Genomic DNA, 13,628 nt, shown 5'->3' with positions numbered 1-13,628 from the left:
TAACTCAAGTTTTGCCTCGATCAAATACAAACGATTGTAATATATTGTTGCCCTCATGTTAATGACACAGCTGTCTAAAGTAACACCCGATCACAAAACCATCAAACTTAATCAGATAACATCACAGTACCCACCCTTGAATCTGCTTAAACAAATGTACGTACTCTCTTGCCTAATTAATAAACCTAGACACACCCTGTCCGCATATCAACGCTAATTAATTTATAGCTTGTCCCATTATTTTGAAACGTTACCATAACTCAAGTTTGCTCATAAATTCAAACCGATTGTAATATATTGTTGCCTCCTGTTAATGACACAGCTGACCAAAGTAACAAACATCTTAATCAGTTAACATCTCAGTACCCCCTGTGAATTTGCCTAAACTTAATGTACGTACTCTCTTGCCTATTTAATGAGAACCTAGACACATCCTTTCCGCATATCAACGCTAATTACTTCATAGCTTGTCCCCATTATTTTGAAACGTTACCATAACTCAAGTTTGCTCATAAATTCAAACCGATTGTAATATATTGTTGCCTCCTGTTAATGACACAGCTGTCCAAAGTAACACACATCTTAATCAGTTAACATCTCAGTACCCCCTGTGAATTTGCCTAAACCTAATGTACGTACTCTCTTGCCTATTTAATGAGAACCTAGACACATCCTTTCCGCATATCAACGCTAATTACTTCATAGCTTGTCCCATTATTTTGAAACGTTACCATAACTCAAGTTTGCTCATAAATTCAAACCGATTGTAATATATTTCACAGTTGTTTGATAACACAACTAATAAAAATGATAGTATTTTTACGTAGAAAGTTTGACTTACTGTTTTACCTGTGTAATGTTCTGGTGGATATGATCAAATCTTTGCTGATTTAAAATGTAATCAGGGTTCTAAGGAGTCTCTCGCCTTTACAGCTTTTACAGATTTGAAAGTACTTATTGTAGAAAAGCTTTACATCATGGAAGCGGTCTCCTTTCTCCATCACGTATCCCTAAAACCAAGAACTGGTGTCCACAAGCACAGCTTCAACACCAGGCATGCTTTTAGCTACTAACTCTCTGTACACAGACTGACATAGAAACGAAACCGACCTACCGACCTACTCAGGAGCTAAGTTATCGAATACCCTTCCAAAGGACAAGACGAAGAGGAACAGGCAGCAATTTGGACGTTGTTAGGGTGTTAACTCTTATGCGCGTTTTATCTTCATCCTCTTTGGCAAAAAACGTAAATTTCTGAATGGGTCTTCTTGAAGTTTCCAATATTTTATTCATATAGCATGCAATGATCTACTGATCTACAAAAAAGAAGTGTTCTCTCCTACTCATACTATATACTCATATATTATGTTTTAATATATGAGTATATAGCGCAACCATGGAAGAATATATTAGGTTTTACATTTTTTGGACATTTGTTTATACCTGAGGCCATATTTATATTGATTCCCAGATTTAATGTCCTATGTAGAGCAGTCATGCAGAAATATAACATTAAAAATGTTTTACTTGTTCTATTATCCTGAGGTTTTATCTATGGGGGAATATAGTATTTCTAATTCTTTTTCTAAGAGGAAATATTTAGGCCTCATGTTAACATAATAAAATAATCTTTCACTTCTGGAACATGTCGGTCTCATTTGAAGTATGTAAAGATTACTTCAATCTCAAACAAGGTAACGCTAACCAAGCAGCTAACTACTGGACGATACCCCTAACACTAACTTATTCCACTGATATAGAAAAATTATTAATGAACAGATTTCTACATCTCTTGTCAACGAACCAACATCTTACATTTCAGCAATATAGATGTCAGCCTGTGATATCGGCCATAACAGAATTTATTAGCCTTGCATTTAACATCTCTGTACCCTCTGTAAATTTGCATAAACTGAATCTACCTACTATCTAGCCATTGTAATTAGTCGCTAGCTTACAATGCTAATTATTTTATAGCTTGGCTGACCATTTTGAAACGTTACCATAACTGAAGTTTGCTCGTCAATTCAATACGATTGTAATATATTGTTCCAAAGTAAAGAAGCGATAGCATAACTCAAAGATGCTTTTTAATGTAGACCGATATTAATATATTGCTGTCACCTGTTAATGACTCAGCTGACAACAGTAACTTAACCACATCTCAACCAGTTAACATCTCAGTACCCGCTGTGAATTTGTTGAAACTGAATATTCGTACTACCTTGCCTATGTAATGAGTCACTAGATACATCCTTTCAGCTTATTAATGCTTAAAGTGTTATAGCTGGGAAGACCATTTGAAGCGTTAGCATAGTTTATGGTAGCTCATTTCACTACATATCAATATTATAATGTACTGTATTATTGATAAAACTAATGCCCCTTCATGTAAGAACAAGTGTTTTTCTCAACTCTTACAATGAAATCTCTGATAACTTGAAAGCTATTTTATTAGCAGATTCCCACAACCCCTGACAACGAACCAACTGCTTACATCTCAGCAGCACGGATTTTAGACTGGGATATCGACTACAACAGCACTTATTAACCTTGTAATTCCTAACAGACTAACAGGAGGATGGTAACACTGTCACTTTTATCCTGCTCGACTACTCTTTTGACTGCCTTAGCTACACATATATTTTAGACAAACCTACGAATCGTGGAGTAAAAGGGTAATTATATGACTGTATAACGTGTTACCTATCAAAACGTAGGTAATTTGTCGAAATAAACCACACCAATAACTTATTAACAACACATCATTATAAAATAAATGCTACAGATTATTAAACGCGGTATATCGCAAGGTTCTGTACTTGAGCCTATTTTGTTTATTTCATATACAAGTGCCTTCCCTAGCTACATGCCATACCCTTATGTATGCTGACTGTACGGTACTCCTCCTGGGTAAAAGAACCGGTACAACTTGCCATAGTCGCATCTACCGCTCTTAACAAGGCAATACAATACAGTTAATAAAATGATCTTTAACCACGTAGTTTCTTTTGTAACAAGCTCAGCCCAGCATATAATGTAAGCCGCAAAGTAAAAAGTATAAATGACACAGCAACGGCAAAGATCATTGACTTTGCCCTCCACGAATCTAACCTCCGGTGCGCGATTGTGGCATGGTAGGGCACTACAGCAGGCAACTTGCAGCGGCTTCTCATCCTTTAATAAAGAGCAGTCATGGTTCTAAGGAGCCTCTAGCCTAGAGAATCCTGTCGTCAAGCCTTTAAAGAGTTTAAAATACTCACTGTATGGAATCTTAAAATCCTAGAAGCAGTCTTATTTCTTCATAACGAGTCACCCGAAGCAACAAGAATCGGGGCCCAGAATTACAGTAACTTAATAAATCTTATTAATGGACTGACAATTGGCAATTCTCTAAAGCAGGAATGAAGAGATTAAATACTGGTAATACCTAGCTACTGAATTTTAACAATGTATTTCTTTGACCCTTGTTCTTATGTATATAATAATGTATTAAAGAGCATTAAAAAATTAAATAAATATACAATAAACAAAAACAAGGGAAACCTAGAAATCGCTCAAACCGCTGCTCTTGTAACCTACTAAGCCCGAACATAAGGTACTGTTGCATGACCTATTTTGAGACAGATACACCAAACAAATAGTCCTTAACCAGCAGGACTGAAACTTTGAGCTGGAAAAGACTTAAATATAACTATCGATCCAAATGACCAAATGTTTTTTAGAAGTATATATTTTCGCAACCTGTTGCTTGTTACTGATTAGTATTATTCTTCTCTGGCGTTCTTGGAACTAAATTCTTGGCAGAATAATAGTCTAATTGACACTCGCAGTAATATTTTCTCTCTCTAATTGGTACCTGATCGACAACTCACTGGTTACCAAATCGCACGCCTTTTCCGTGAGTTCTTGTTCAACTTCCTAATTCAAATAAACCGAGTACTACCTTGAGTCCTAGAATGAATTTTATTTGAGAACTAGTTTGATTCTAACATTCCTTTTCGTGACCACACCTGCAATGTCGCGCCGAGATGCGGACTTCGCGCGGATGATTAAACATTGACGTGAAGGGAAGTCATTTTAATGTTTCAATAAATGATTAATTATGTAGGCTAAATTCCAAAGAACGTTGGAACCACTAGATATAAGTTTAGTTCATTATTACTATATTTATGAAGCAACCTGGCAAAGTCATATTTTTTCCAACATCTTAAAATTCTGCTTGTAAGTTTTATTTACAACAGTTAACATTTGAAATATCGCCTATTTATTACTACGATCTCAAATATCTCTAACCCTATATTTTCGTTTATTCGGTACAAATTTCTGTTTAATTACCAGTTTTATTACTACGATCTCAAATATCTCTAACCCTATATTTTTCGTTTATTCGGTACAAATTTCTGTTTAATTACCAGTTTTATTACTACGATCTCAAATATCTCTAACCCTATATTTTTCGTTTATTCGGTACAAATTTCTGTTTAATTACCAGTTTTATTGTGAATATGGGTTCAAAGTTATGCGTTAAATAAATAATTCTCCATAGAAAAATGTGTGTATTTCATAATTTCCTTACTTGCATTTTACAACAATGTAACATATCCGGAAAACCCCAATTTCTTACATGAGCGATTAACAATAATACATTAACTACCTTCACTGGCTTCGTTACAGTGGATTGAAATTGGTGAAATAAATTTAATATCTGTATTAACAACATCGGCATCACTGTATGTTTAATAATTATTATATTTCTGTACATCCCTTGTAATATTTAATTAATAAAACAGTGTACAGTGTAAAACAACGGCTTCAGTAATTAAATCAAAAAAGCTTATTCACAGTTCCCACACTAAATTATTGTCACGTATACATTAAAGCTCGGTGATATGTACTATTGCCCTATAATTCTGCAACAATAGATAGATCTCCAACCACAACACTACTCGTAGTAACGCAGAACAGGCAACGATCTATTGTATAACAGTTTCTTCCTCCTACACATTAATATCCAATAGCTACCATTAATCGGCTTTCTTAATAGTTTGCTGTTGGTACAATAAATCTGGCGATAATTGTTCAAAATACGTTTCTTTGTTCTAATTTTGACCGTTTTATTATACTAGTTTCGATGGCGTTTCAATAAATTAGAGAAAATTAATTTTACATCACCAAATATGAAAAATAAGATACAGGAGATATGTATCCCTAATATAAACTAGTTTAAGGCTTGAACTGTTAATGTTCTGTGGACGGTTTGCGATTGGGTTTATTATTTTAAATTTTCGTAGCCAGTCAAGTGATATGTCTAACAATAGGAAAAATAGAAGTAGATTTATCATTATACAAAGAATAGACGTATTTAAATTTGAATATTTTGGTAATTTTATCGTTAGGTTCAAGGAAATGCGCCTCGAGATCTTAGGGTTGTAAATTCCTATCGTAAGGAAAAAATAAAAATTGCAAAATTTGTATTAAACACGTTGGGTACACTTTGGAACTTTGGTAATTGCGGATATATAGAAAACACTAATTTATGTCCTCACAGAATTCATTGCGGATACAATAAACGAGTGCAATAAAGTTATGCAACATAAAAGATTGCAGAACAAGCTTGGAGTTCTGCGAGAAACTTAATATATTTGTACAGTTATTTAGTTGTATTACTTATAATACATATTTTCGCACCCTGTTACTAGTTTACTGTTTAGTGTTATTTTTCTACGACGTTCTTGGAAGTAAATTCTCGGCAAATGATAACCTAATTGGCACCCGTAGTAATCTTTTCTCTCTTGAACTTTGCAGCCGATCGACAGCTGTTTACCACCAGGTTACCACCTCGCGCTTAAATTCAAATGAACATTTTTCGTATAATATTATATTATTAGCCCTTTCATGCGAGAAGTCTATTTTGAATGTATTATAAAGTAAAATTTTATTTAGTAATTTAATTTACCTATGGTGATGTCTAATATGCCAGATTTATAATGATAAAGTTGTGGTGGGCTTTCTAACGGAACCACGTTGTCGTGAATGTAAGTCTTGATAATGGCTAATCCTGATGCGGTTTTGTTTGAAATCTTTTTAGTCCTACTTTAAGTCTTACTTTGAGTATTATTTCGAATTTATGTTCTATTTTTATAATCTTCCTTTTTGCGACTTCAGCTGCAATTTTGAGCCAAGATTGTGACACCGCGCGTGTGTCTACATCAAAGTTAAAGATATTGAATTTTAAAGTTTTATTTGATAACTAAGTCCGTAGGAAAAATTCCAAGGAACATTTGAACCACTAGGCTCACCCTAAAGATATCATTCTATTTCATTATAACACAATTTGGCAGCGAAGTGATAAAATCTAATTTTTATTTAACATCTAGAAGTAATGGTAGCAAGTTTTCTTTGCCACAGTTAAACTTGCTTGTAAACATCTTACATTGTAGTATTTATTACTACGACCTCAGACATCTCCAACCCCAAGTGTTTCATCCATTCGGAACAAACTATTACAGTTTGAAGCTATAAATAAGTTTCTTAAACCATACTGAATACAATGGCTATTTTGGTGGACAGGAAGTTATAAGAAGTCATTCAAGATTATTTTTACAGATAAAATAATCAAGCTTACCTGTTCGGTGAAAAATTTTGAGGATTGGCGGCCTTCTACAAGCTCATTTCCCGGACCTCGACTCGGCAGATCATTGCGGAACTGCAGTGATGCAGTTCATGACTACCTGCACGAAAAGAAAATTTACTTAAAACCTCTGCCAAAGTAGTAAGCTTAAAACTAACAAGTTTCAGTCATTGTTTTCTTGATGAGACTTTAATGTCCTGTAATTAGTTTTATTATTGTATAAAGTTGATATTGACAGATCCGTGGCGTCAGCGTCAGGTCGAACTAAAAGTAAGATAGCGGCTTAGCTATGAAAACAGCATATTCTGTTACCTTTATGTCAATTTAGGCACTCATGTGTTATTTTAAACCACTTTTAAGATCATCTTGGAAAACTGTGAAAAGCTGGTGAGGCTATTCTTTAAGTTTAGCATATCGTAAATCTTTACCTTTGAACCGTTTCAAATTTGAAAAACACTCTTGGCGATGATATAATAACAACGGGCCTGATTTTATACGTTGAAATTAAACGTTTAAATATGAAAAAGTACACATTAGAAGAAATACTAAACTAGGTTTGAGTGTGCTTTAATCATATCTTTGAAATGAGACATAATATACTACGATCAAAAACACAGCGTAAGTGTTTTAGGCTACAGCCACCTTAAAACAATTAAAGGTACATTTGTATAGTTGATAACAATATTGTAATTAAATAAAAATATCACATGATGTAGAACTTATGAGAGAATAATTACGCAAACAATCTGTTTACGTGTGGGATTCATAATTAGTCCAAGAGCTGGGAGCTAATTTTCATTTTACAAACAAAAAAAACTGTAATCGACAGACACATTTTACCTAAGAAATAAATCGATCGTCAGCCAAGGTATCAAAAGGGTTACAACTAGAAAATTATAATTTTGCCTCAATCATAATTTTCTTCGCTTGACACGCTTAAGACCAACTAATAGGCACGTAAATGTTAAGTCAGCACCAGCTAACTGTAGTCAATAGTGAATTTTACCATCAACTCTACATCATTAAAAAGCATTCAAAACATGCAATATTTCATGCACACGTTTTCCTTTAATTTGCCAATTTTCTACCTCCAGCGTCGGAGTGATATCCCGATTGGCTGGTCTCCCAGTTTTATGCAAAAAACTTTGCTAACTTAGCAAAATGCCTGTGACGCTAAAATGCATTTTAGACGAGTGTTGAGCGCCTTAGGCGTTGAGGCATTTTTGATCCAGTGTGGCAGCTTGTTGATAAAATGATCACTCGCCTTCGACGTCAGGCGTTCTTAAACCACCGTTCTGTGTTGGCCAGTTGGGTAGTTTCCCCTGTCTCTGGTTTCATACGAACGTATTTCTTAGCCACTTGTCTTGACTCATTTGGATATACAATATAGAGTGGTTTAAAAAATTTAAAGACTCGGCAGGTCTTCTGAAAATTTTGGAAGGACTCTTTCAAGTTCAAATGTGCGATTATTCGAATAACTCGTATTTGAAATCTGATCACTCTCGTAAATTGGCTGTTGAACTACTAAATAAATACAGACTCTAAAATTCTAGTCTCTCTATACAGTTGCCTTACGATGATTATGTGTGTGTGTGTGTGTGTGTGTGTGTGTGTGTGTGTGTGTGTGTGTGTGTGTGTGTGTGTGTGTGTGTGTGTGTGTGTGTGTGTGTGTGTGTGTGTGTGTGTGTGTGTGATACGTATCTTTAACCTTTTCGATTCCACTAACGTTATTCCTCTTGAACTAAAAAACTTTTGTGTGCATAAAAATTGGCTGCCGTCTCCTAGACTGTATACAGTGAGATATCAAATTATCATTTATAAACTAATGTTTATTTCCGATACCATTTTTCATTATGTTACACTTTTTTTATGAGCGTGAACAGAAACCAAAGCAGGCGGCATAGTGGTGGTGTGGATGTAGGTGAGATGCGCACATAAACAAACGTATGCACCAAAACACTCACTCACGCACTCGCTCCAGGCTCTCAAGCATATGCTCACGACCACGACACAGTAATAAACACGTACACCGCATATTGCATGTAGTAGATCGCTGATTAACTCATGCCACGTCAATCTTACACAAACTGCATTCGTTTTTAACCACAACTCGCTCGGTAATTTCTTGTAACTACCACCTCTGAGTTAAAAGTTATTGACACTAACTTATGCGGGAACAATTCTGGAAACCCCCGGACAGCTCTATCGTTATTTTAAATAGTATTGCTCCAATTCTTCTTTGGAATTCTCCTAAAGTATGTAACATAAACAAATGCTGCCGGAGGCTTATGTGTAGATAATGTCCTGACTAATGTTGATTCCGAGCATGCTACGGTAGTTTAAATTTAAAGCTGTCATCATGATTTGAGATGCAACATTAAAGGTAATTTTCTGATATATACTTTATGTTTTATTAACTTGGTAGATAATGCAGAGTGGGGTCTATACTGGTTAAATCTTATCTTTTGATGCAGTTACTCCGAATATACCTGCAGAAATTTTCCATTCAACTCATTTCCATTTATTTCTCTCAGCTTTTTAGGACGGAACAGGAAGTTGGCCATCCTGAAATACTTCTCGAGATAACCTTTTGCTTGCCTGTACTATCACAATATTACTTATGAGATCAAAGTAATTTTACACTATTGTTTCTCTCCAGATACCTCTGCTGAAAATAAAAATAGTCCCGGTTTCTTTTTTATTTTAAAAATGGTTGTGAATATTTTTATTTATGTTAAGGGTTTTTGCTATTTCATTTTCTGTAATTCTTGATCCAACAAGATTTCCTTAAGGAACGATTATACAATGGATTATTCTCTAAAATCGAGAAATTATGATGGATACTACTTGCAGATTGGATGTTTGCTTATCATTGCAGTGCGAGCAAAGATAAGCCATACTTAATGATCACACTTAAGACGAACTCATAGTTTTCTAGCTCACGTACCTTAGGAAACTAAGGTAAATTTTAATGTAAAAATGTAAAACTATTATATGGCTAGTAACTTGGTGATGTGTGGTGACGAAATGTAGCAATTATAACTTTAGATTGTTACAACAATGTCTAACACGGCCATTGTTATTATTAAATACGAGGATTCGTCGTTCTAACTTTTTTTGTGTGTTTCCTACCAATATTTTACACTTTATATTTTATAACTTTACATTTTTTTGTTTTCGAATTTTTGTTATTTTATTGTAAATCGATTCATTAAAGTTCATAAACCAAACATTATTTGGTTTATTATTAAAAACGATCTTTTAAAGAGTTAAAAACTTGAAGACCTAACTATAACTTGATATAGCTCTGGCATGAATGTTTCAAAAAATGCAGCCAATAGTCTAAGAATGCGAAGTATAAAAATAAATTTCAAGAATAAATAAACACGAACACTCCGAGTTAAATGAGCCGAAAAATATTTAAAATAAGATCAATTTCAAATTTTGAAATAAAGCTTAGTTTATAATTGTTCCAATAAAATTAAGAATAACATACATCACTACATTATGATTTTGATTTTGGAAAAGATGAACGACAAAGAGTCTGACGCGGAAACTCTAAACAAGAATTTACAAGATAGTTTAAAGCTGAGGGAAGAATCTTAAGAAATAAATTTAGACATTCGAATCAGTAGTTAAGAAGCAAATGCCAATATAATTTTCTGAACAGGTGTGTTGTGAGTGACTTATTGTATTGTAAACCTTCTTGATATCCAAATATTACACGCGTTGCAACAAAACTAGTACAATGTAGGGATACACCACAGCACGTGTGGCGTAACAAGTTTCGCTGAGGTTCAACATTAAAATGCCAAATTGGTAGAGAAACTAAGTACAATACTTAGTTTCTCTACCAATTTTTTTTATTCCCTGAGTTTTTTTGTCATAATTGTCACCTATAAGATTATTTTTAAAATGTTCGCTAAACCTTAGCCAAATCCCATACATCTAACTCGACGTTTATTGCATATAAATAAAGCTTCATGCAAAATTTGAAGTCTATAAATCACGTCGTTTATATTTGATACATCGAGCGAATATGTTATGACATTTTTCGAGGCCTTCAAGTTCAAGTATTTTTCGAGGGAGTCAAGGTTTCGAGGTTTTTGCTTCGCTAGCAATCAGCCAGGAAATATTGTGAATATTTTATCTAGTCTAAGTTTGAACATTATGTATATAAAATATACAGCCTACACAATCCGTTGCAGAAATTTTTCCTACTTATTACCAGAATCACTTACAAAGGTCCATTATAGAAAGAAATTGGATAAGCCTTTTTATTTTAGTTGAACATCATATGTGAGAAAAATGCAACAAAAAAGGTACGAACACTCTTGGGGCAGTGAAAGGTTAAAGTTTATCTCTCTACAAAATAAAAGAAAAAACATTTCTTCAGAGGGTCGTTTAGAAACATCATGGATCTAAAATAAACGTGGGATTCGCGTTTTAAAAACTCCAGGCTGGAAGAACATATTCCAAAATATCTAAGGCCTCAAAGGCCACTGGTTGTCTCTGGAAATGTTATGGTAAACGATGCGTTTTATAGCGCTGCACAATATAAGTCAGGTGCAAGAATTAGAAACATTAAAGGAAATAATTAACTACATGACGTCTCTTTTCAGCTAGACACCACAACTGAGTTTGGGATTTTCCCATTTATAATGGAACATAGTTCAAGGGTTCCGTACACATCTGTAAATACTATGCAATATTATACTGTAAATTCCAAATAAAAATATAAATTGTTACTACACCCAGAATGTTTCACGCAGACATGTACAAAACGATGGACGATCCCACTGGGGAACGATTTACCATACATGTCATGAAACTGATGAATATACATTGCATCCTGATATTCCTAAACTATTTCCTCGTATATCACAATACATTTTAGCGCTTACAAGTAAATAAAGATAAAATAGATAATCCACAAAACCCTACAGATTTCTTTTGTTAGGGCATGTGGATGTATCCTTTGTTCGTTATAACAAAGGATTCTAATGTTATAACACACGTCCGATTACTGCTGCAAGCTGCAGAAGTGGTCTGGGAAACTAATTTCTGAGTGTTCTCAGGAGTGTCGTTAATATTTGTCGGTTAGTGGAAACTTTGGAAAGGTTTTCACGCCGTCCGATGTTATTTTCTCTCTTTTATCCGTAACTGCATAACATAAAGTACATTTTAAATTTGAACTTTTGCAATAACCGTTATTTGTAGGTGCAGCTTGTTCCATCGTCTATCGGAAAATTATGTATAATAGATAGGTACTACCAGGTGATAAATTGTCCAATTCCATCATTCACGTAATAACTTCATTACCGTAGTCGTGCGGTTACGCCTAAAACGTTATTTGTAGAACGTAATAGGATAGAAACGGTTTAAATTGTGTCTTCGAATCAAACCGGAACGAAAATGATAATGAAAATAATATGTTTATTTCTCATTGACGCAAGTTAAAAGATTCAAGGATTTTGAATCTCCTGTGTTATAATTTATAATATTGTATTACCAGAAAAAGCGACGATCTATAAATAAATAATTACGGAATGTGATCAGAGCATGCCAGCAAAGTGTTTCCTGCCCTCTTTCCTTAACGTCTTTCCTGTGTATTGACTTTTACTTGGTTACAGTAAACGAGAGAGTAAATACCACTCGCGCCGGCGTTCCCAAGCATTGCATAGATGATGAATCTAACAGTTCACTTAGTTATATATTTCCTTGAAATAATTTTCATTAAATATAAATAAAGTGTAAATACAAATGTTTAGCCATAAATTTTATGCAAACTCAGAATATTGTTATTATTTTCTAAATAGCTTATTTTAATTATAAGAAATAGTTTGTATAGTATTCCACAATAAAAACTCAATTTGTGTACCGTGATATAACATTACAAATTTGATAAATAAATAAAATAAATGTTATATAGATCTATTAATTATTCATATGGTTTTGTTTGTAATAAAGTATTTTATATATTATAAATGTAGTAAGGTTAGCGAGTAACTATTACATATAACAAATTAGATAGATTACGTATAACAATTTTTATATAAAGAGTATAAAAATGTTAGTTGGGAATCCTTCAACAATGTGAGACTTTCAAGTGCATGTTTAATAATTCAGGCGTGACTACAACCATAACAGCTTTTAAATTTATGAAGTGTAAAATCATATTAAAACTAAGTATTATACATATAAATAAAAACGATGTTTAATTCAATGATTTATAAACACAGCTTTCAAATTAGAAATTTATCCTTTGTTTAATGTTTATTTTGGAGGGATTTTAAAGGAAACATATATAGTCCGGAATAGTGGTTTATGATATTAACTGTGTTTAGTGTAATTTGATATACTTATTTAATTTCTACAACATAACATGGAACAACTAAAATGTAGTTCAGAGTTTTCTATTGTTTTTAACAACGGAATAGCAAGTGTCACGAATGTTTTTGTCAAATAGGATCAGTTTAATTATATTTTGATATAACGACAATAAATAATTATGTAATCCTGAAAGAGGTTTTATAATCTGGGAGCCGAGAGCTAATTTACATTGTATAAGCTTCCAACCTAGTTTATCGTGAAATCGATAAGCCGTTATAATGGACTATCGAAAGGCTTAAAGGGCAACTTTGCTGTCCTTTGACCTCTTGACAGCAAAATTCCATGGTTTCAAGAGGAACTATGTCCGAGGTTTCAAGCCTCCAGAATCTTATCAAGAGTCAACGTACAGACGGATGGACAACTACACTGTTTTAAGAAGGGTCCGACTTAATTTCCGCTAGTACTGGTGGACATCGAAATGTGTGAAGTGGCTCCATGATTTATAAAAAAATATGTGCTCCGACAGTTGTGACGTGAAATTATTTTTGTTATTTTTTTCAAATGATTTAATGATATAAAACAAGGAATAAATATGTAAAAGGTAAAAATACGAGGCACGATTTTTACAGTTTATTAGTTTCCAGTACATCATTCAATAATA

At 33.7% G+C, this 13,628-nt stretch overlaps 1 protein-coding gene across 9 annotated transcripts in view; it reads right to left on the bottom strand.

Annotated features, from left to right (window-relative positions):
* Window positions 1-13,628, bottom strand: part of LOC124369922 — a 180,448-nt gene that overhangs the window by 144,099 nt on the left and 22,721 nt on the right. For all 9 annotated transcript variants that reach the window (XR_006923130.1, XM_046828109.1, XM_046828108.1 and 6 more), the window contains exon 2: window positions 6,629-6,734. The gene's annotated coding sequence lies outside the window, so the exon portion shown is untranslated. The remainder of the gene's footprint in view (window positions 1-6,628; window positions 6,735-13,628) is intronic.

The sequence above is a fragment of the Homalodisca vitripennis genome, chromosome X, assembly GCF_021130785.1.
Source record: "Homalodisca vitripennis isolate AUS2020 chromosome X, UT_GWSS_2.1, whole genome shotgun sequence".
In the NCBI taxonomy this organism is placed as follows: Eukaryota; Metazoa; Arthropoda; class Insecta; order Hemiptera; family Cicadellidae; genus Homalodisca; species Homalodisca vitripennis.
This window is presented reverse-complemented; position numbering and strand designations above follow the sequence as displayed.